Source organism: Polypterus senegalus, chromosome 5, assembly GCF_016835505.1.
Source record: "Polypterus senegalus isolate Bchr_013 chromosome 5, ASM1683550v1, whole genome shotgun sequence".
NCBI classification, from domain to species: domain Eukaryota; kingdom Metazoa; phylum Chordata; class Cladistia; order Polypteriformes; family Polypteridae; genus Polypterus; species Polypterus senegalus.
The window spans coordinates 3809204-3831868 of NC_053158.1; positions in this window are offsets into that span (position 1 = coordinate 3809204).

Genomic DNA, 22665 nt, shown 5'->3' on the forward strand with positions numbered 1-22665 from the left:
AGTCCTCAGGTCCAAATGAGATGACACCTAGTGGGGACCAGACCGGAAGTGGCGGGGCTTCTCTGGTTCTGTTGGTTTGACTTCACCTCCTCTTGTACCGGGGTGGTACCGCATACCATGGGTCAGCCTGGACGGCGATCTTCTGGGCACGCATGTGTTGACAAGTATTATCTAGCACTCGAGTTGGGGGATTTTGAGGTCAAGGATTCAGAGTTTGTCATTTTGTACTTAATTCTTTATGATTCTAGGGATGTGTTTTGCTTTTGCAACATCTCGGATGCCATTTTAGGCCCTTATTGTTGCCAGTTTGAGTTCCAGTCATTAGGTCTTCTTCCCCATATTTCTAGAGGCCTGCCATCAGAGGTTGTGATCTGACCATAATTGATGTGATGGAATGGAAAGGAAAGCTAGGGGTTTGTTTTCTTATCTGATCCACGGATACCAAAACTCTTTCAAAACGCCATGCTCTGAATATTCTTATGCATTTCACTCTTTCAACTTTGATTGTGATTACCCAGGAGGTCCTTATTTTTGTTTTCTTATATGCATCTACTGGTTGCAAGATACTCAACGTCTTTTTGAAATGATCATCTTACAGATAGATAGATAGATAGATATGAAAGGCATTATATAATGATAGATAGATAGATAGATAGATAGATAGATAGATAGATAGATAGATAGATAGATAGATAGATAGATAGATATGAAAGGCACTATAGATAGTGTGGAATATGGCCGGCCATTAATCCCGGCCAATACCCACTGGCCGACAGATGGTGCTCTCCCTGCAGCATGGAGGTGCCACGAATACCAGCAGGGAATTCTGGACAATGGAGTTTTTATCCACAGCCCTGCTGGATACCAGAGGGGCCACTAGATGACGTTGCAGGGAGGAACGACGTTTATTTGCCTTACGCCCTGGAAGTACATACGAGTCACATAGACAAGGGGAATGACATGCTTCCGGGGTGAAGAAAAGGACTTTTGATCTGACCCGGAAGTGATAGGAGATCACATGAACTGGGGATTGGAACACTTCCTGGTCAGGAAGTATAAAAGGATTGTGGGAGCTCCCAGATGGCGAGCTGAGCTGGGCGGAAGGGTGGCAGCGCGTCTGGGAGTGGAGGAATTATTGTTAGTGATTTGTTATTTTATTTATGAGTATTGTGGAGAGTAGGGTGCTTGGTGCACTGCGCAGTTTAAATAAAGTCATCTATTGGACTTTTATATTGTGTCTGACATCTTGGACAAGGGTTCAAGGGAGCGATAGTGCCCTCTATCTGTCACAATGGATAGATAGATAGATAGATAGATAGATAGATAGATAGATAGATAGATAGATAGATAGATGTGAAAGGCACTATATAATAGATAGATAGATAGATAGATAGATAGATAGATAGATAGATAGATAGATAGGAAAGGCACTATATAATAGATAGATAGATAGATAGATAGATAGATAGATAGATAGATAGATAGATAGATAGATAGATAGATAGATATTATATGCAAACAGACAGTACATAGATACTGGACTTGAACACAGACACTGAAACCACTGTGCCATTGTGACACAGATATAATAAATATATAAAAAAATAATAAATAGTCTTCTCCCATTTATGAATGTTATGTAGTGCCATTGAATTCAAATGCATTATCATAGTTCTTTCTTTCTTTCTTTCTTTCTTTCTTTCTTTCCCGAGTGAGCATATGCGCCTCTCCATGAGCTCAGTTGGACCATCTGGACACAGAGGCCTTTCCCGTTGAGTGCCCATACCTTGAGAACATCGCGTCCCTGATTAAAAGCACACATCAGTACACTGGTAAGGTCATTCATGTGAAATGCGCACTTCAGCAATGTCGATATTCGCACACAGCAAGGTGACGGTGAATGAAGATTATAGAGAAAGCGTCTCAGTTCAGGAGCCGAGTCTCTTTGTTCAGATGTCGGCTATAATTGTGCATTGACATTGTTGATCGTGCAGCTCTTAGTCTCACTGGTAACCACAAGGTCCCTGCTGCAATTGCCATCATTGACTCCCACCATGGACAATTGACTGTAAATCATCATGGGATCAAACTCCATAAGAAAAGGCAGAATACAAAGCAAACAGTATGAATAATAATCTCATATTATTCTCAGGCCTGCTTAATCTTATTTAGGGTTACCAGGGAATGGAGCTGATCCCACCAACAATGGGCACAGGACAGGCATCAGCCCAGGACAAAATGCCAATCAAAAATGTGCTTAGGAGATGACATACAATAGTAAGTTCTTTCCAGTTTGCACCAAATCCTGCTGGGACAGGCTCAAGGTTTCCTCCGGTGAGTTAATTACAAAATAAATTGTGTAAATGACAGAGAGAAAGGACAGGCATCCTGGCCTGGATAAAGAAAGGATTCATGTCAGGCCAGGAGGCCTTAATGGAAGGAGCAGGCGAGCGAGCTCACCAGGAGCAGATCATTCCTCCACATGACAGATGATGGTATCCTTCCACGCTAAACCCATTCAGATTCTGTAAATGCAGCCCTGTTGGGGTCTTTGAGGACCACCAGAGAAAGCTGCTGGGGGAGGACTGCCCTGGTTTTCACACACCTTGGAAATGCTCTGGGTGACCTGGACAGGAGACTGGAAGCAATTCCCAGGTGTGGTTTAAACTTGAATAGAGTCAGAGTCGGGAGGCAGCAGGTAACACTTAGTGGAGGTAGAGATAGAAGGAATAGTTGTGTACTTTGTATTGTTTTGTGGTAAATCATTGGAGACAGGAATATGTGAAGTGGTTTGAATAAAAGCCCTTTATTTTATTCATATATTGTCATGCTTATTACTGTGTCTTTCGCGCCCCCTTGTGGTCACAATGGATCAATATATTAAATGACCAGTTTCCAGTTACCGTAGTGATGCTGGTGTCCTGAGTTTATAAAGCATCGATTTTTGGGGTCTTGTGTGTATCTGGGTTATGAATAAGAATAATTTTCAATCAAATTTACCATTCAGCCCAATAGAAGCCCCCTAAGCGGTTTTTCTATGCTTGGTTCACAGAACAACAAGCAAACTGGTGTTATAGGATGAAGAATTAGAAGTAAGAGTATAGGGAGGCAGGCACTTCAAAATATAAGAAGTTAGACTGTTCAGCACCAAGCCAGTTCTAAAGAGCACAGGTAACCAGTGTAGTGATGCCAAGACTGGCGTGCTGCCCTCAGGTTTTCTTCTTTTTTGGTTAAAATTCTTGCTGCTGCACACTTTAGAGCCCAAGTCTTGTAGACACCTGACAAACAGACCAATATCATCAGCATTAATATGGAATTGACCCCTAAAACAGCCTCCACTCATCTTTCCACAATATTTTCACGTAGATAAATGAGGTAGGAATTTGTGAGGTCAGCCACTGATGTTGGACAAGAAGACACAGCTCATAATTGGGATTCTCATTCATCCCAGTCATGTTTAATAGGGTTTGAAGTCAGGGATTCGTGAAGTTCCTCCAGGTCTTTATGGACCAGGCTTCGTGCACAGGGGGCAAAATCAAGCTGGAACATAAAACGGCCTTCCACAAATACTGTTACCACACAATTGTCACCTAAGTCTTTGTCTGCTGTAGCATTGATGGTGCCTACCCCAAACCCTGCCATTGTACCTCCTCCACTAAACTTTAAAGTAGGTACCATGCAGTCCGGAAGCTAGCGTTCCTCTGTCGTTCACCAAGCCCAGATTCATCCATCAGACTGCCAGACAGTGAAGCATCACTTCAGAGATGATGGCTCAAATGCTCCAAAGTCCAACGGTGGCGTGCTTTACGCCACTCCAGCCGACACTTGGCATTGCACTTAGTGGTCTTACGCTTGGCCATGGAAACCCTTTTCATGAAGCTCCCGACACACCGTTCTTGTGCTGATGTTGCATCCGTATGTAGTGAGTGGTATCATCTTTTCTTGCATTTTGCCCATGAGAGTCGTCACTAGGAACGCCATGCAAGAACAAAGTCGTTGGTGCTGTTGTGTTGTATCTCTGTGGTGGCCATGACAGATCGGCCATCCAGCTCTGTGTTTGGATCTGTGTGTTGTGTTTACCCCCATTTTTTGACACCCATTTCATGCCTAACCTACGTGGAAGTGTCTCTCTCTCTCTCCCTGGATTGCCCTTCCCAAGATTTCTTCCCTTTTATTTCCACTCTTACCAGGTTTTTTCCTGTTTCCTTAGGGAGTCAAGGCTGGAGGAGCAGTCAAAAAACTGGACCTGATGAAGCCCATCGAAGTGTGATGTTGGGATCTACAAGAAGTACACTGTTGGTGGTGGTGGTGGTGGGAAGTCCTAGCAGGAGGAAATGGAGGAGAAACCAATTCACAAAGGACAGACGGGATGGAAAGTGACAGTTTATGACAGGTGGATAACAGAAGACGAGCCGCCCACCTTTATAGTGGGTTTAGCCCCGCCCCTCCCAAATTATTATTCAGTTGCTGGCCTTTAGGACGCTATAAGAGTGCACCCTACTGCTGACACTATTATATAGTGCCTTTCATATCATTTAAATATCCACCTGTTCATTTCTTTATTAGTCTTACATGACATTAACATGCCAGATCAGGGGTCCTCAATCACAGTCCTGGAGGGCCGCAGTGGCTGCAGGTTTTCATTCTAACCCAGGGGTCCTCAATCACAGTCCTGGAGCCTCATGCATAATGGCGTGCGTAGAACTCGCACTATAACATGACGTAAGGACAAAAGCCGAAATGTGCTTACGCACAGAAAAATCCAGATGCAGGAATCTGTGCGTTTGCCAACTTCCGCGTTCTTCCGCTACATGAATCCCGGTCTGCGTGCAAAGTAACTCTCGTGCACGCGCCTTCTGTCCCACCCCAACGCCTCCCAGAATTAGGCCTCTTTGAATATGCAAAACAATATAAATAGTCCTTAAGCTTCTGTGAAAAGACAATGGGAAAAGCATGGGGAGAATTTCAGCGAATACCAATTTGAGGCAAAGAAAAACGTACTATTTGTTGGTTTAAACAGTGGGATAAACAAACAAAAGGAAGGTGATCGAGTGACATAGCGTGTCGGAGAAACTCGAAAGCTCAAGTTCACAAAGTCGCACAGTGCCGGAAATAAAAAAAGAAGTTGTCGGATATCAAAGACGTCGTGAAAAGGCGAGTCGTAGGAGTGTCATATGAAAGCTTATTAGGGTACAGACAAAAAAATAGGCACACAGTGGGAAAAAAGCACGAAATGTCAACTTCAATCTCGACATTTCCACTTTAATCATGTTGTTAATTTTGTCATTAAAGTAGAACATCATAAACTTCATCTTAAAATTGTTTAATTAACCAGTTTCTCAAATCACATCGTAATTAAAGCAGCACGTTAAATGCTTTGTTTTGTATTTGATCTTCTACTCGTATGTGCTCTATGTGTGTGAATCACTACTTGCTTCTTAAACCGGCTCTCTTCCTCCAACAGGACACAGAATCCATGACATTCGTGATATTACAGCTCTCTGAATAACTAAAATACTGAGATGTATACGTGATATCATTTTCATGATGATAGGAGTTAAAGCACGTTATCAAACATGAGTTTCACGGTGCAGTGATTGTACTCGACCTTCGATGAAATAATTTATTCCAGCAGTACTCAGGGCGGCTCTAGGCTCGTGGCGTCCCTGGGCAGAGAAAGAATCGGTGGCTCCTTCGCCCGCCAATGTCAGTAAAGTAGCTTATGCACGGTGGATGGCCACGTCCGTTGCGGACACTGCATAGCCGCCTCGTGCTCATGACACAAGCGTTTAACTTTTGTCGAAATTTGCCGCTGCATTTTTAGCTGTGTCTTTATTCTCTCTTTCTGTTTTATATTCAATTTATATTGGTGTGCCAGGCCCTGGGATTTGGCGGCCCTGCAGTCCTGTCTCTTTCAAACGTACTAACCTCCAATTCCTGTCCTTCCTTTTCTTTCTCCAATTAACCAATCGCCACACAATCAGCTATGTAATAGAAGTTAAGCCATCTGTAAGCTTAGAGCGCCAATTCTTCAAAACTTTTAAGAAACATTGAAATATCTTCGTAGTACGTGTTTAATTATTCTAACCTTCACACCAGTCCCAGTGAAGCATACAGTGCGAGGCAGGAACAACCTTTAATTATTAACAGTAAAGATTATTTCAATGAAGTTAAAGTTTTATCTGTATAATATAATGAACATATTTTGCTGCATTTCATCTTAAAAATGATATCGTCATCATATGTAAATACGCGCTTTATAAAGTGGCTCAGCTTATGCGATATTATAACTATAATGCAAGTTTACAGTGAGGTGATTGTACTTAAAGTACTGACAGGTCGACAAGGAGCACTTGATGGAGTGCGTTTAGAGCTCTTGGGATGAAACACTTTCTGATCCGCGAGGTCCGTACAGGAAAGGTTTGAAGCGTTTGTCATATGAGAAGCAGTTCAAATAGGAAGCACGGCTGAGGCAGCGTGTGTTTGATGCTGTATACCGATAATTCTTTTTCCGATCGGCTGCTCCGAGTGGTGCAGTGAGAGTAGTAACTAACAGGAGCAGCTGAAAGAAGAAGAAGAAGGTGCAGTGAGAGTAACAACGCTAAAGCAGCTGTGGTATTTGGAATAGTTTGACCATTCTGTTGACCATTATATTGTTACTGGTTAATTACAATCAGATACATTAAACTAATAAACAATATGCGGTTAGTTTCTGTGTATTCATAAAGCCGCGTCAGGAAAATAAAAGAGTAACCACACAGGAACAGTAGCACTGCTTTGACGCTGGGTGCCACCAGTCTGCAAAACCGAGCGCAGAACTTGTGTACGACAGGGTATGAGGTGCCGTGGAAATGTGAGGGGCTTTACGGCAAGTTTAGGTTTTCTACATCGTGATTTGAACGTGGAAATATTCTTACGCAACATTTCTGAAATGTCTGCTATTGCACAATGAGAGCAGCAACAAGCCATGGAATTAAAGAGCGAGTTTAATTAACAACATGAATCTCATCCTAAATTAAGCAACTGGTTGGAGTGAAATTGGTTGGAGTTTGAGGCCCTGGCTTAAATGGTCTTCTGTTGGCTCCCTCACTTCACTTTTGATTTCTGTTTGGATGCCATTTAAGGAAAGAATTGAAGCAATTCAGAGGAATAAATCTTAAAAAAAAAAAGTCCATTAAAATGAATACAAAAGAAGTTAATTAACAACTAAAAGTGCACTAATTATGAAAAGGGTTAGAATGAAAACCTGCAGCCACTGGGGCCCTCCAGTAACGGAGTTGGGGACCCCTGGGTTAAAAGCACCAATGAGTCAGTCAGTCAGTCATTTCTCAACCCTGCTATATCCTAACTACAGGGTCATGGGGGTCTGCTGGAGCCAATCTCAGCCAACACAGGGTACAAGGCAGGAAATAAACCCCGGGAAGGGTGCCAGCCCACCGCAGGGCACGCACACCCACACACCAAGCACACACACTAGGGACTATTTAGGATCGCCAATGCACTTAACCTGCATGTCTTTGGACTGCGGGAGGAAACCCACGCAGACACGGGGAGAACATGCAAACTCCACGCAGGGAGGACCCGGGAAGGCACCAAGAAGTATTTTTTTTATTTCTTCTTCCCACACAGTGTCTCCAAAGCACCACAGCCACAATAAGTTCAGCAACAGAGCACAATATTCTTCTCCTCCACACCTCCCAGCAAGCGTTGTCCACCTCCTCCCGACTCCGGCTCACCTGCTGGGTCTTCAGCGGTCCATTATATGGTGCCCGACTATATAACCATTTAGTGCTTCTATTCTTCCTGTCACATGACTTGCCAGCACTTCCGGGTCAAATTCTTTAGTCATCCCACCGTCTGTCCATGGTGTACTTCCAGGTCATAGGGAAAGTATGACTCCCCCGGTCCTTTGACAGCTCCCCCTGGTGGCACCCCACGGCACTTACAACAGGGCTGTGAAACCAAATCCAAAGTCCCAGGATGCCCTGCAGGAATCTGGGGCACCGCTATACTCCAAGGGGAGCTGCCATCTAGCGTCTTGGGGTAGGCAGTGTCCAAAAGTTGCTGCCTTTCTCCCGGGGGCATCCCGGCTGGGTTGAGCTGCCAGCTGTCCATCACACAGCAAGAACAGGTCACTAATTAAGAAAAGGGTTGGAATGAAAACATGTGGTCACTGGGGCCCTCTAGGGCCAGAGTTGGGGACCCCTCTACTAGAGGATTGTTCAACTGGCTTTATCGCCCTCGGGGTTACAGAAGTCAGTGCCAATGCCAGTGGCATCAGGTGTAAGGCAGGAAGCAGACGAGACTGTGGCTGGCAGGCTGAACTTCAGCACCAGAATCCTTTGCTTCATGTGACTCGTTTTCTAAAGACTATGAAGGTTCATGATGTACAAGAGAGCCACACACACACACAAAGGACGCGTACGTCTGAGGCGGCCCTGAAGGAGTGCACACGTTGTGCCGACACGGCAGCGTCAGAGTGACAAACAATAGGACGGCATCTGAAGAGGCCACCGTGGCACGTCAGCTGCTCTTTGTTTAAGCGTGTCGTCTTCTTTTCTCTTCTTTTCTTTCCTTTTCTTTTTCCTTCACCCAACTCAAGACCACAGATGGCCGACTCTCACTTCAGCTACCTCTTGCTGAGTGTTTGGAAAAGATCCCTGCTTCTGATCTGAATAAACATATAAGCCTATTATGTAAATAGCCAGGCTGTGCACAGCATCCTCTGTGTGGGCCGTAATCTGTTTATTTTTATACAATGCCTTGTATACAGTTTTAGAATATCTGCTCTGGAGGAACGCGCTTTTATTTTATTAAGACTTGCGTGTTATCAAAGATGACAAGAAGTCATTAAAGCAAATATTTGCATAGGCCCTTTCAAAAATCCACTTTGCCTAATAACATTGTTTTAATCTTTCAGATTCTAACGAATGAAGCTTTCAATTCTCTCTGTGTGCTTTTTGTTTTCTTTTTGTTATTTTTTGGTAAGGAATCTGCAAGCTTCTCACAAACTGAGCCCCCCCGCCCCTCCCTCCTGCCCACCGGAGCTGCACTGCCCGCTGCCCTTCCCACCGAGGCCTCTCCTCTCAAACTTCTCCCAAGTTGGATGGAGCCCCCTGGGGTGGTCTCTCCGGAGTTGTTCGACTGACTTCACGTTCCTCGAGTTGTCCCGAAGCCCCTCCTGTGTAGTTCTCTGCTTTGTGTCCTGCTGGGAGGTGAAGCTTTGTCCCCTCCAGTCTGAGGTCCTGAGTGCCCTCAACAGGTTTTCATTCCAGATACGCCCCTATCTAGTCTTCCAGTCCCCGCTGCTGCCACCACCACACTTCACCGTCGGAATGGCGGGCTGCAGGTTTCCTCCAGATATGATGCTTTGAATTGAGGCCAAACGGCTTAATCCTGGAATCATCACACCAAGAGTTTCATGCTTCTCAGTCTTTATTATTCCAAAAGTCCAACTGAGCTGCCATGTGTCATCTGGCCATTCTACCCTAAAGTCCAATTTCAATGGCGTGTTGCAGTATTGGCTGATGTTTCTCTTATCTCCACACAAGATTACTGGAGCCCAGCCAGAATGACATGGGGTTCCTGGTCACCTCTCTCTTGCTAAGGTTCTTCTCACTCGATTGCACAGTTTGGCCAGGTGGCCAGCTCTCTTGCTGTTTAGTAAGTGTCTCCCATTTGAGATGTATGGTGGCTGATCTGCTGTTCCTAACCTTCAATGCTACAGGAATTGATCTGAAGCCTTCCTCAGATGTGCGTCCCGACACAATCCTGTCTGTAAGCTCTGCGGGCAAGTCCTCTGACCTCAGAACGTGGTTTGTGCTCAACTGTGGACCTCCTTAGAGTCCTTAGAGACAGCTGTGTGCCTCTTCATGACAGGCTGCACGCCAATAGATGACACACTGCAACTGGAGTCTACGTTGATTATTGAGGTGTCGTCTACCTTATCTTACATGGGTAGCACTACTAGTTTTGACAATAAGTTAATTATGAAATTCTGTATTTATTTTAATTTACAATATATTTGATAGTGAGCTTACCAGGAAAAGCGTGATTCATTCAATGCTAATTTCAATACCCAATGTATTTAACATTCCTTTTACTGTACAATTCACCTTAATTAAAGGACAAGTGTCTATGTGTCTGTGCATCTGTGTGTCCGACTGATTGCTATGTCTCTGTCACTTCAAAAGGTGGCACATCACATTTGCAGCAATAAGATGCATTGCATTTGTCATTCCAAAAATGGCATACAACAGAGACATACTGTATGTATTTTGAAGTAATGTATTTTAATACTAACAATGTTTGTGATGTGCCATCTGTTGGAATGACAAATGCAATGCTTTTCCTTGCTAGAAACGTTTGCGGGGCACCATCTGTTAGAATGATAAATGCAATTCATTTCATTACTACCAATGTTTGTTAAGTGCCATCCGTTGAATGAAAATGCAATGTGCTTCATTACTACAACTGTCTGTGATGTGTCATCTGTTGGAATGACAAATGCAGTGCTTTTCCTTACTAGAAATGTTTGTGGTGCACCATGTGTTGGAATGACAACTGCAATTAATTTGATTATTACAAATGTTTGTGATGTGCCATCTGTTGGAATGACAAATGCAATTCATTTTATTACTACCAATGTTTTGTGATATACCATCTGTTGGAATGACAAATGTGCCATCTGTTGGAATGACAAATGCAATGTGTTTTATTGCTACATGCATGTATTACAAAATACATTCCAACAGATGGCACACTGCAAACATTAACACTGAGGTCTAAAGTTGATTTCTTAAATTCCAAACTGTCTTAGAGGGGTAGCACAGCTAGTCCTTATCATAAAATTATTACAGAGCTCATCCTCACTAGATGCATTACATCCTCGTATGGCACTTGCTCAGCTTAAGGACATAAAGCACTGGAGAGGGTGTCGAAGGTGGCACAGAATATGCCTGTTCTGAATTAGAAAACAAGCAGGATTGTATGGTTGTTTTTCTTAGTCCTCTCTTCAGGTCCATTGCACTTCCTTCTGTAGACTGAGTGACAGATTTCCATCAAATATTGTATATCCATCAAAAGGGCATACATATGTAGGCTATCAATAATTCCGTGTTTCAGATTTGTAATTAATTGAGTCTCCTATGCATTGATTTGCTTTCACTGTGACATGAAAGAGTCACAAAGGGCGTATTAAATCCTATCTGACTCAATGTTGTATAACAAGACAATATGAACACACCTAAGGGGGTGAATTCTTTTGTATGCAGCTTTGAACATTCTAACTGCACTGCTGGTGTTCACAATTGCAAGGTACTATATAGGGATGGGTCCAATCCGCAGCACCAACTCGTTTTGTGACCCTGGTTAAGTCACTTCATCCTTTTGTTGTCAGATTCAAACAATTGTGCTGTACAGCTGTAATACTAATTATTGAAAGGCACTATATAACCATTAAGCTTGGTTTTCTTGTCTAGAGAAGAGATGAGGAAAACCTTTCCAGATTAGGTTCATTAATTTTTTTTGAAAGTATGAAAATAATAGATTCATTTGCTGTAAGTAATACTGAGGCACTGAGGCAAAGCTCCATGACGGTCATGAACACATTTTATACAAATGCTATAATATCATTTCTTCACTACAGGCTCCCTAAAACTCCGATAGGCTTTAAATTCAATGTAACATGACCCCCTGCGTGGAGATTAATAGACAAAATCACTTCACAGCCTCATAGCCAGGGGGCGCTCCCCGTGAGACCTTGGGATTTTTTTGACATCCCGCCGGTTTCATTTTGCCCTGAAAATGAGCTTTTAATGTCTCTGTTAGCCTCGGCGTCCATCTGTGAGCCTTTAGAAAAACAAGAAAAGTGAGCCTGCCGGAGGATTTCTTTCACTGTCATTGCTAATTTAAGGTGACGCAGGGTTGCCCATCCATTTATCTGTCCGTTTCCTGAACCCACTTAACGCAGCTTAGAGTCACTAGGAGCCAGTTCACATCCTAGCAGCACTGAGCCCAATGCAGACATTCACTCTGAACAGGATGCCAGCAACAAGAAGTCACTCACAAGCAGGTGGTGGTGGTGCTGTGAGGCATTTGGGGTGCAAAATAAGAAGTGAATTGACATATGAAAGGCCACGAGACATTGCTGTGCCACCTTCATAGCAGCCGGGTGCCAGTCTGCCAATGGACTTTCTTATTGAGACTGTGAGGCTGTAAACGTCCTGTAATGGAGTTGCATAAATTGTCCGTGAATTAATAATTGAAAATTTGGGCAAATGCTTTCAATTTGTATGAAGGTTTGGTAGGGGGCTTTAGTTTGTTTTCTTCTTATTTCTTGTATCTTCTCATTCTTTACTTAGTATTATTTCTTTTATTTTTATATTTAGTATCACTTGCTAATTGTCTGTTATCCATCAATCCATTTTCTACCACTTGTCTGAGTCCAAGTCATGAGGGCAGCAGTCTAAGCAAAGATGTCCCGATGTGACTTTTCCCTGTCCCCATCTCCTCTAAATCCTCCAACAACAACATTTATTTCTATAGCACATTTTCCTAAAATAATGTAGCTCAAAGTGCTTTACATGAAGAAGAAAGAGAAAAAATAAGAGAACACTAATTCACATAGAAAAAGAGTAAGGTCTATTGGCCAGGGAGGACAGAAAAAAACGAAAAAAACTCAAGATGGCTGGAGGAAAAAATAAAATCTGCAGGGGTTCCAAGGCCACAAGACCACCCGGCCAGCCCCCTCTGGGCATTCTACCTAACATAAATGATCAGTCCTCATTTTATTTGGGGTTCTCATGGAAGGACTTGATGATGATGGTCAAGTGGACTTCTGGCTTTTAATCCAGAGGCATCACGGTGCTTTGATCAGGTGGTGATGGATCAGATCAACACCACAGAAAACCGGGAAGAGAACAGAAGAGAGAAGTAGGGGTCAGTACGGATTTTAGAGCCACCAGGAATAGTAATGATAATTAATTGAATATACAGAGCATCAGGATTAAACTAAAATGAAGTTATGAGAAGGCCATGTTAAAGTAATGTGTTTTCAGCAGTGTTTTAAAGTGCTCCACCGTATCAGCCTGGTGAATTCCTATTGGCAGGCTGTTTTCCTATTGGCAGGCTATTCCAGATTTTAGGTGCATGACAGCAGAAACTTCTGGAATTCTAAGTAGACCCTCATTTAAAGATCCAAGGTTACGATTTGGAAAATAAGATGTCAGACATTCCGATAATAAGATGGAGCAGATTATTTAAGGCTTTGTAAACTATCAGCAGGATTGTAAAGTCAATTCTAAATGACACCGGTAACCAGTGTAGTGACGCTCAGACTGGTGTGATGTGCTCGGATTTTCTTTTCCTAGTTAGGATTCTAGCAGCTGCATTCTGCACTCGTTGTCACTGATTGATGTCTTTTTTGGGTGGTCCTGAGAGGAGTGCGTTACAGTAATCTAGTCGACTGAAAACAAAAGCGTGAACTAATTTCTCAGCATCTTTCAATGATATAAGAGGTCTAACTTTTGTTATATATCTTAAGTGAAAAATTGCTGTCCTAGTGATCTGATTAATATGTGATTTAAAAATTCAGGTCAGAGTCAACAGTTACCCCTAAATTCTTTACCTCCATCTTGACTTTTAATCCTAATGTATCAAGTTTATTTCTAATAACTTCATTATATCCACTATTGCCAATCACTTAAATTTCAGTTTTCTCTTTACTTAGCTTGAGAAAATTACTGCTCGTCCACTCAGAAACACAAGTAAGACATTAGGGTCAGTGAATCAACAGAGTCGGGGTCATCAGGTGCTATTGATAAGTACAGCTGTGTGTCGTCAGCAGACCTATGGACCCTCACGTTGTGACCTGAGATAATCTGACCTAACGAAAGCGTGTAGATCGAAAAGAGCAGCAGACCCAGGATAGAGCCTTGTAGACCACCATATAGAAAGAATATCAGGGGTCTTTGAAGTATAATTACCACAACTAACAAAGAATTTTCTCCCTGCCAGATAGGATTCAAACCAATTTAAGACACCAACAGAGAGGCCCACCCATTGACTAAGGCGATTTCTAAGAATATTGTGATCAATGGTGTCAAATCGGATCAGAGAACAGATAAATGGCCTCTGTCTGCATTGACCTGCAAGTCATTTACTACTTTAACGAGTGCAGTTTCTGTGCTGTGATTTGTTCTGAAACCCAACTGAAACTTATCAAGAACAGCAGGTTTATTGAGGTGGTCATTTAACTGCATAACGACTGCCTTCTCTAAAATTTTACTTAAGAAGGACAGGTTAGAGATGGGTCTAAAATTTTCAAAAACAGAGGAATCGAGATTATTTTTCCTGAGTAGGGGTTTAACTACAGCAGTCTGGGAAGACCCCCGTATCTAATGACGAGTTTACTATGTCAAGAATACCATCAATTAGCACGCCTGATACTTCTTTGAAAAAACGTGTTGGTATTGGGTCAAGGATGCAGGTGGAGGGTTTCAGGGATTCCAATGTGTTCTCAAGCCAGCTGGGAGATACAATGTCTCCATCATGTCCAGGGTCTTCCTCGAGGTACCCCTACCAGAAACACCATCAAAGGAAGACATCCAGGAGTCGTCCTAATCCTAATCAGGAACCAGGACCACCTCAACTGACCCATTTAAGATGTGGAGGAAATTTGAGCTCTTCCTAAATGTTTGTGCTCCTCACCTGGGGCAAGAAATGTTGTGTAAGAACGTTTCCACGTTCAAATCGTGAGGTAAAAAACCTAAACTTGGTATAAAGCTACACACTTTTCCACGGTACCTCATACCCTGTCGCATGCAGGTTCTCCGCTCGGTTTTGCAGACTGATGGGATCGAGAAGGAATTACTGTATATCACTGTATCTGAGTGGTGAATCAAAGATCTACAGAAGCTGAGAAAGAGAATTATCAGTATACAACATCAAGCACACGCTGCCTCAGCCATGCACACAGTCTATTTGAACTCCTGCCATACGACAGATGATTCAGAGCCTTTCCTGTACGGACCTCGCGGTTCACAAACAGTTTCATCTCAAGAACTCTAAACACACTCAATCAGTCCATCAAGTGCTCCTTGTAGACCGGTTAGTACTTATTAGTACAACATTGGAAACTTGCAATTCAGTTATAATATTGTACAACCTGAGCCACTTTATAAAGCGCATATTTACGTATGATGATGATATCATTTTTAAGATGAAATGCAGCAAAATATATTTATTATATTGTACAGATAAAACTTTAACTTCACTTAAATAATCTATATTGTTAACAATTAAACATGTGAGGACACGGTGCCGCAGAGCTAGCTACTAGCTTGTGCTCCGTTCACGGATTGATCCTGCCTCGCGCTGTATTCTTACTGGGACTGGCGTGACACTGGAATGACAGATGGATAGAATAATTAAACACATACTATGAATATTTTTTAATGTTCCTTAAAAGTTTTGAAGAATCGACATTCAAATCTTACAGAATTACAGAGATTACTAAGCTGATTGTGTGGCGATTGGGTATTTGGAGAAAGAAAAGTAAGGACAGGAATTGGAGGTTAATACGTTTGAAAGAGACAGCACTTCTGTACTGAAGCATTTCATCGAAGGTCGCGCATGGCACAGCAAGCATCTGAGACATGAACAATCACTGCTCCACCGTGTTCCATTGTTTAATAACCTGCTTTAACTCCAATCATCATGAAAATTATATCACGTATACATCTCAGTATTTTAGTTATTCAGAGAGCTGTAATATCACGAATGTCATGGATTCTGTGTCCTGTCAGAGGAAGAGAAAGCTGGTTTAAGAAGCACGTAGTGATTCACACCCATAGAGCACATAGAAGATCAAATACAAAACAAAGCATTTAATGTGCTATTTTAGTTATGATGGGATTCAAGAAACTAGTAAATTAAATGATTTTAAGATGAAGTTTATGATGTTCTACTTTAATCAGAAAATTAACTACGTGCTTTTTTCCCACCGTGTGCCTATTTTTTTTTCTCTGTACCCTAATAAGCTTTCATATGACACTCAGACGGTGGGCTACAACTCGCCTTTGCACAGTGAGTTTGATACATGACAACTTCATTTTCATTTCGGGTACTGTGCGACTTTGTGAACTTGAGCTTTCGAGTTTCTCCGACACGCTATGCCACTCGATCAATTTTCTTTTGTTCTTCATACCACTGTTTAAACCAACAAATAGTACATTTTTCTTTGCCTCTGCTTGGTATTCGCTGAAATTCTTCCATTTTCCCTCTTGCTTTTCCCATTGTCTTTTCACAGAACACTGAGCTTAAGGGCTATTTATATTGATTTGCATATTCAAAGAGGCGTAATTCTGGGAGGAGTTGGGGCGGGACAGCAGGTGCGTGCACGAGAGTTACATTTCACGCTGACCGGGATTTATGGAGCAGAAGAACATGGAAGTTGGCAAACGCACAGATTCCTGCATCTGGAATTTCGTCTTTTGTGCTTACGTCACGTTATAGTGCGAATTCTACGGCAAACTCCTATGAACCCTGCAGAACCTTTGTGAGGGTGAAAAGCTGGTCCAGTGTTTCATGGGACCTAATGGTGGTGGAGGGGCGATTGTCAGTTATTGTCCTTCTTTACTCTATTTTGAGCCTAAGGGGTGGGGTCCCCTGCTGCTGCGTATTGTGTAAGGCCAGAGATAACACAAATGGTGACACAAAGAAACACACAAACTTCACAAATAAGAAGACTGGGCCCAGATCAAGCTGCTTGTCTGGCTATCGATCTTATAATTCTTCTCACGCCTACCTATCTATCATATAGAGCATTTTAATCTCTCTATCTAATATCAAGTGTCTGGAGTGTCAGAAGTTTCTCGCAGATGTTGGATTAACTAACAATACAGGCAAAGAGTTTGATGTGCTACTGCCACTAATACAGTGACTGAGTAGACTGAGGGAACCCCACAAAAAACTACTGATATATCACTTCAAGGCTGGACCCCATCAGCTCTTCCCTTACTGCTGCCTTCATGTCAGCTAACCCACCTCTGCTAGGAAGTTGGCATTCATTTGGAACCGATTCTCCAACAGGCGCAAATCTCAACTCCTTCAGAAGTCATTTTCAGACTACATGAAGTACCTCTACGTCATCATTGATGCATACCACTACTTTTACTTTCTTTACTTGAATTTCAACCCGGACGTTGATCAGGGGTCTCCTGGAGGTCCAAACCTTCTTTTTGTTTTTCTTCTTATTTGTTTACACTATTTAACATCACAATGAGGAACGAAGGTTCAAAAGAATTCTGGTTGCCACGTAAAAACACCAAACGTCTTTTATTGTAGAAAATTTCCCACCACTGTAGCCACAAATTAATGCAATAAAGCACAGTAGAGCACAATAACTGAAATCTTTGTCTTCCTCTCACTGGTCACTGCCTCCCACTCCTCCATGCAAGCTTCGTCCACCTTGGACCCAACTTTGGCTCATCAATGTGAGGCAGGCAGCTCCTTTTATGGAGTCCCTGGAAGTAAATCCACTGTCGAAAAGAAACGGCCCTGGAGCTCCACAGGGTGAAATGGGGACCTGACAAAGCTGGACTCCCCAGTTCCCACATCACCCCCTGGTGGCACCCATAGAACACAACAGGGCTGAGTCAAAGAACTGCATGTCCCATGATGCCCTGAGGATCTATCTATTTATTTTATTGTGCCTTTTACTATTATCTATCTATCTATCTATCTATCTATCTATCTATCAATTATATAGTGCCTCCACATCTATCTATCTATCTATCTATCTATCTATCTATCTATCTATCTATCTATCTATCTATCTATCTATCTATCTATCTATCTATCTATCTATCTATCTATCTATCTATCTATCTATCTATCTATCAATTATATAGTGCTTTCACATCTATCTATCTATCTATCTATCTATCTATCTATCTATCTATCTATCTATCTATCTATCTATCTATCTATCTATCAATTATATAGTGCCTTTCACATCTATCTATCTATCTATCTATCTATCTATCTATCTATCTATCTATCAATTATATAGTGCCTTTCACATCTATCTATCTATCTATCTATCTATCTATCTATCTATCTATCTATCTATCTATCTATCTATCTATCTATCTATCTTTAATATAGTGCCTTTCACATCTATCTATCTATCTGTCTATCTATCTATCTATCTATCTATCTATCTATCTATCTATCTATCTATATCTATCTATCTATAATTTATTATTTCCTTTTCTACATCCAATTTATTCCTTAATTTTTTTTTTTTTTTTTCCCCCCCCCCCTTTTTTTCCTTTAAACTATCTTTATCTATTTTTTTCATTTCATTCCCAAATTTTTTTTTTTTAAAAAAAATTTTTTTTTTCCAATTCATTTCCCCTTTAATTTTTTATTTTTTTTTATTTCCCAAAAAAAATTTAAAAAAAACCCCATTCTTTTTTTATTTTCCCCCCCCCAAAAAAAAAAAAAAAAAAAAATTAAAAAAAAAAAAATAAAAAAAAATTTTGCCCCCTTCCCCCCCCCCCCCCCGTGAAACAGCAAAATATATTTATTATATTGTACAGATAAAACTTTAACTTCATTTAAATAATCTATATTGTTAACAATTAAACACTAGCTTGTGCTCCGTTCACGGATTGATCCTGCCTCGCGCTGTATTCTTACTGGGACTGGCGTGACACTGGAATGACAGATGGATAGAATAATTAAACAGCATACTATGAATATATTTTAATGTTCCTTAAAAGTTTTGAAGAATCGGCATTCAAACCTTACAGAATTACAGAGATTACTAAGCTGATTGTGTGGCGATTGGGTATTTGGAGAAAGAAAAATAAGGACAGGAATTGGAGGTTAGTACGTTTGAAAGAGACAGCACTTCTGTACTGAAGCATTTCATCGAAGGTCGCGCATGGCACAGCAAGCATCTGAGACATGAACAATCACTGCTCCACCGTGTTCCATTGTTTAATAACCTGCTTTAACTCCTATCATCATGAAAATGATATCATGTATACATCTCAGTATTTTAGTTATTCAGAGAGCTGTAATATCACGAATGTAATGGATTCTGTGTCCTGTCGGAGGAAGAGAAAGCCCGTTTAAGAAGCAAGTAGTGATTCACACACATAGAGCACATAGAAGATCACATACAAAACAAAGCATTTAACGTGCTACTTTAGTTACGATGGGATTTGAGAAACTAGTAAATTAAATGATTTTAAGATGAAGTTTATAATGTTCTACTGTAACGCACCAAATTAACTACGTGATAAAAGTGGAAATTTCGAGATTGAAGTTGACATTTCGTGCTTTTTTCCCACCGTGTGCCTATTTTTTTTCTCTGTACCCTAATAAGCTTTCATATGACACTCAGACGGTGGGCTACAACTCGCCTTTTCACAGTGAGTTTGATACGTGACAACTTCATTTTCATTTCGGCATTGTGCGACTTTGAACTTGAGCTTTGAGTTTCTCTGACACGCTATGTCACTCGATCAACTTTCTTTTGATCTTTATACCTCTGTTTAAACCAACAATTAGTAATGCGTTTTCTTTGCCTCTGCTTGGTTTTCGCTGAAATTCTTCCATTTTTCCCTCTTGCTTTTCCCATTGTCTTTTCACAGAACGCTGAGCTTAAGAGCTATTTATATTGATTTGCATATTCAAAGAGGCGTAATTCTGGGAGGAGTTGGGGCGGGACAGCAGGCGTGTGCACGAGAGTTACTTTTCACGCTGACCGGGATTTATGGAGCGGAAGAACATGGAAGTTGGCGAGCGCACAGATTCCTGCATCTGGAATTTCGCTTTTGTGCTTACGCCATGTTATAGTGCGAATTCTACGGCAAACTCCTATGAACCCTGCAGAACCTTTGTGAGGGTGAAAAGCTGGTCCAGTGTTTCATGGGACCTAATGGTGGTGGAGGGGCGATTGTCAGTTATTGTCCTTCTTTACTCTATTTTGAGCCTAAGGGGTGGGGTCCCCTGCTGCTGCGTATTGTGTAAGGCCAGAGATAACACAAATGGTGACACAAAGAAACACACAAACTTCACAAATAAGAAGACTGGGCCCAGATCAAGCTGCTTGTCTGGCTATCGATCTTATAATTCTTCTCACGCCTACCTATCTATCATATAGATCATTTTAATCTCTATCTACTGTCATGCACGCAAGTGTCGGGAGTGTCAGAAGTGTCTCGTAGATGTTGGATTAACTAACAATACAGGCAAAGAGTTTGATGTGCTACTGCCACTAATACAGTGACTTGAGGAGAACCCCACAAAAACTATTGACATATCACTTCAAGGCTGGACCCCATCAGCTCTGCCTTTACTGCTGCCTTCATGTCAGCTAACCCACCTCTGCTAGGAAGTTGGCATTCATTTGGAACTGATTCTCCAACAGGCAAATCTCAACTTCCTCAGAAGCCATTTTCAGACTACATGAAGTAACTCTACGTCATCATTGATGCATACCACTACTTTTACTTTCTTTACTTGAATTTCAACCCGGACGTTGATCAGGGGTCTCCTGGAGGTCCAAACCTTCTTTTTGTTTTTCTTCTTATTTGTTTACACTATTTAACAGCACAATGAGGAACGGTTCAAGAGAATTCTGGTTGCCACGTAAAAACACAAAACGTCTTTTATTGTAGAAAATTTCCCACCACTGTAGCCCCAAATTAATGCAATAAAGCACAGTAGAGCACAATAACTGAAATCTTTGTCTTCCTCTCACTGGTTACTGCCTCCCACTCCTCCATGCAAGCTTGTCCACCTTGGACCCAACTTTGGCTCATCAATGTGAGGCAGGCAGCTCCTTTATGGAGTCCCTGGAAGTACATCCACTGTCGAAAGAAGCTCCACAGGGTGAAATGGGGACCTGACAAAGCTGGGCCCCAGTTCCCACATCACCCCTGGTGGCACCCATAGAACACAACAGGGCTGAGTCAAAGAACTGCATGTCCCATGATGCCCTGAGGATCTATCTATCTATTTTATAGTGCCTTTACTCTTATCTATCTATCTATCTATCTATCTATCAATTATATAGTGCCTTTCATATCTATCTATCTATCTATCTATCTATCTATCTATCTATCTATCTATGATATAGTGCCTTTCATATCTATCTATCTATCTATCTATCAATTATATAGTGCCTTTCACATCTATCTATCTATCTATCTATCTATCTATCTATCAATTATATAGTGCCTTTCACATCTATCTATCTATCTATCTATCTAGTGTTTTTCCTGAGTTAATTGTTAATAAGTTTGTAATTTATTTACGACTGGATGACTTGACTTGTTTATTACGCTACACTGAAGTAACATGAGATTTTGCTACTGTTTGTTTTTGTTTAGCGTTAGTCCCCATAAAAGCCTGTAATATCAAAACTTTGCTTTCTTTGTTATGCAACCCTATAAACTCAATAAGGTAAATGACTTTTAAAAGTCATTACTTTTGGGTGGAGTGGTCCTTAAAAATGAATGCAGGGGAATGAAAACCAATAGTCACCCCATGACAAGCTCTAATGTGACTTTTAACCCATTTTCAAACCTTTCAGGTCACATGTCTTCACTTTGTCTTTCTGAGTTGCTGAGTGTAACTCGATGGCCAAAACTGTCGAACGTATTAATTTCAAATTAAACGTATGACACAATAAAGTGTGCCGACAGTGAAGGAGGCTCAGCAGTTTGTGACTCCCCTGTCCACCTCTGAGCTTGACCCGTGTCTTTGTTGTGGATCATCGCCATCCTGCTCTTCAGATGGCGTTGCTCAGAATGTTTCGGCTCATCGCTGAATGTTTAAAAACAACAAAGAGACTTCAACTTGAGGCAGGACGGCCATTCTGTCTGTTCTACAACACATAAAATTAATTTTTAGCCTGCACATCGTGTATTTCCTTCTGTGTCACTCCTCTTATTGGCATAAGCCCTGTGCTCTGAATTTCTTGGACCCTCAGCCAAGATACAACCCACCACGTGTGGTGTCTCCAGTGCCGTCCGTAAGTGAACCAGTAGGACCTTTCACAGTCTCTTTGTCTGTTCTGCTCTGTGCCCCCTTAATACCTGCAGCCCCTTCTTGGCTCTCCATAGTCCAACAGGAAGCCTACAAACGATAAAATCATCTTTTTGAACTGTGAATGGAAATCAGAAATGAAGAGATGAGCAACAGGAGCTTCAGGTGACCAAGGGGGTGTGGCTTTCAAAGAGGTGTGGCCATGGTGGCTACCGGTGGACCACAGGTGGGTAGTGTGGCCAGGGGCCTCATGTATAACGCCGTGCGTAGAACTCGCACTATAACATGGCGTAAGCACAAAAGCCGAAATGTTTTACGCACAAAAAATCCAGATGCAGGAATCTGTGCGTACTCCAACTTCCACGTTCTTCCGCTACATAAATCCCGATCAGCGTGAAAACTAACGCTGCGTACGCTTTATGTAACGCCCCAAATCCTCCCAGAATTACGCCTCTTTGAATATGCAAATCAATATAAATCGCCCATAAGTGCAGCCTTCTGTGAAAAGACAATGGGAAAAGCACGGGGCTAAATATAAGAATTTCAGCAAATACCAAGTGGAGGCAAAGGAAAAACAGACAATTTGTTCAAATAAAC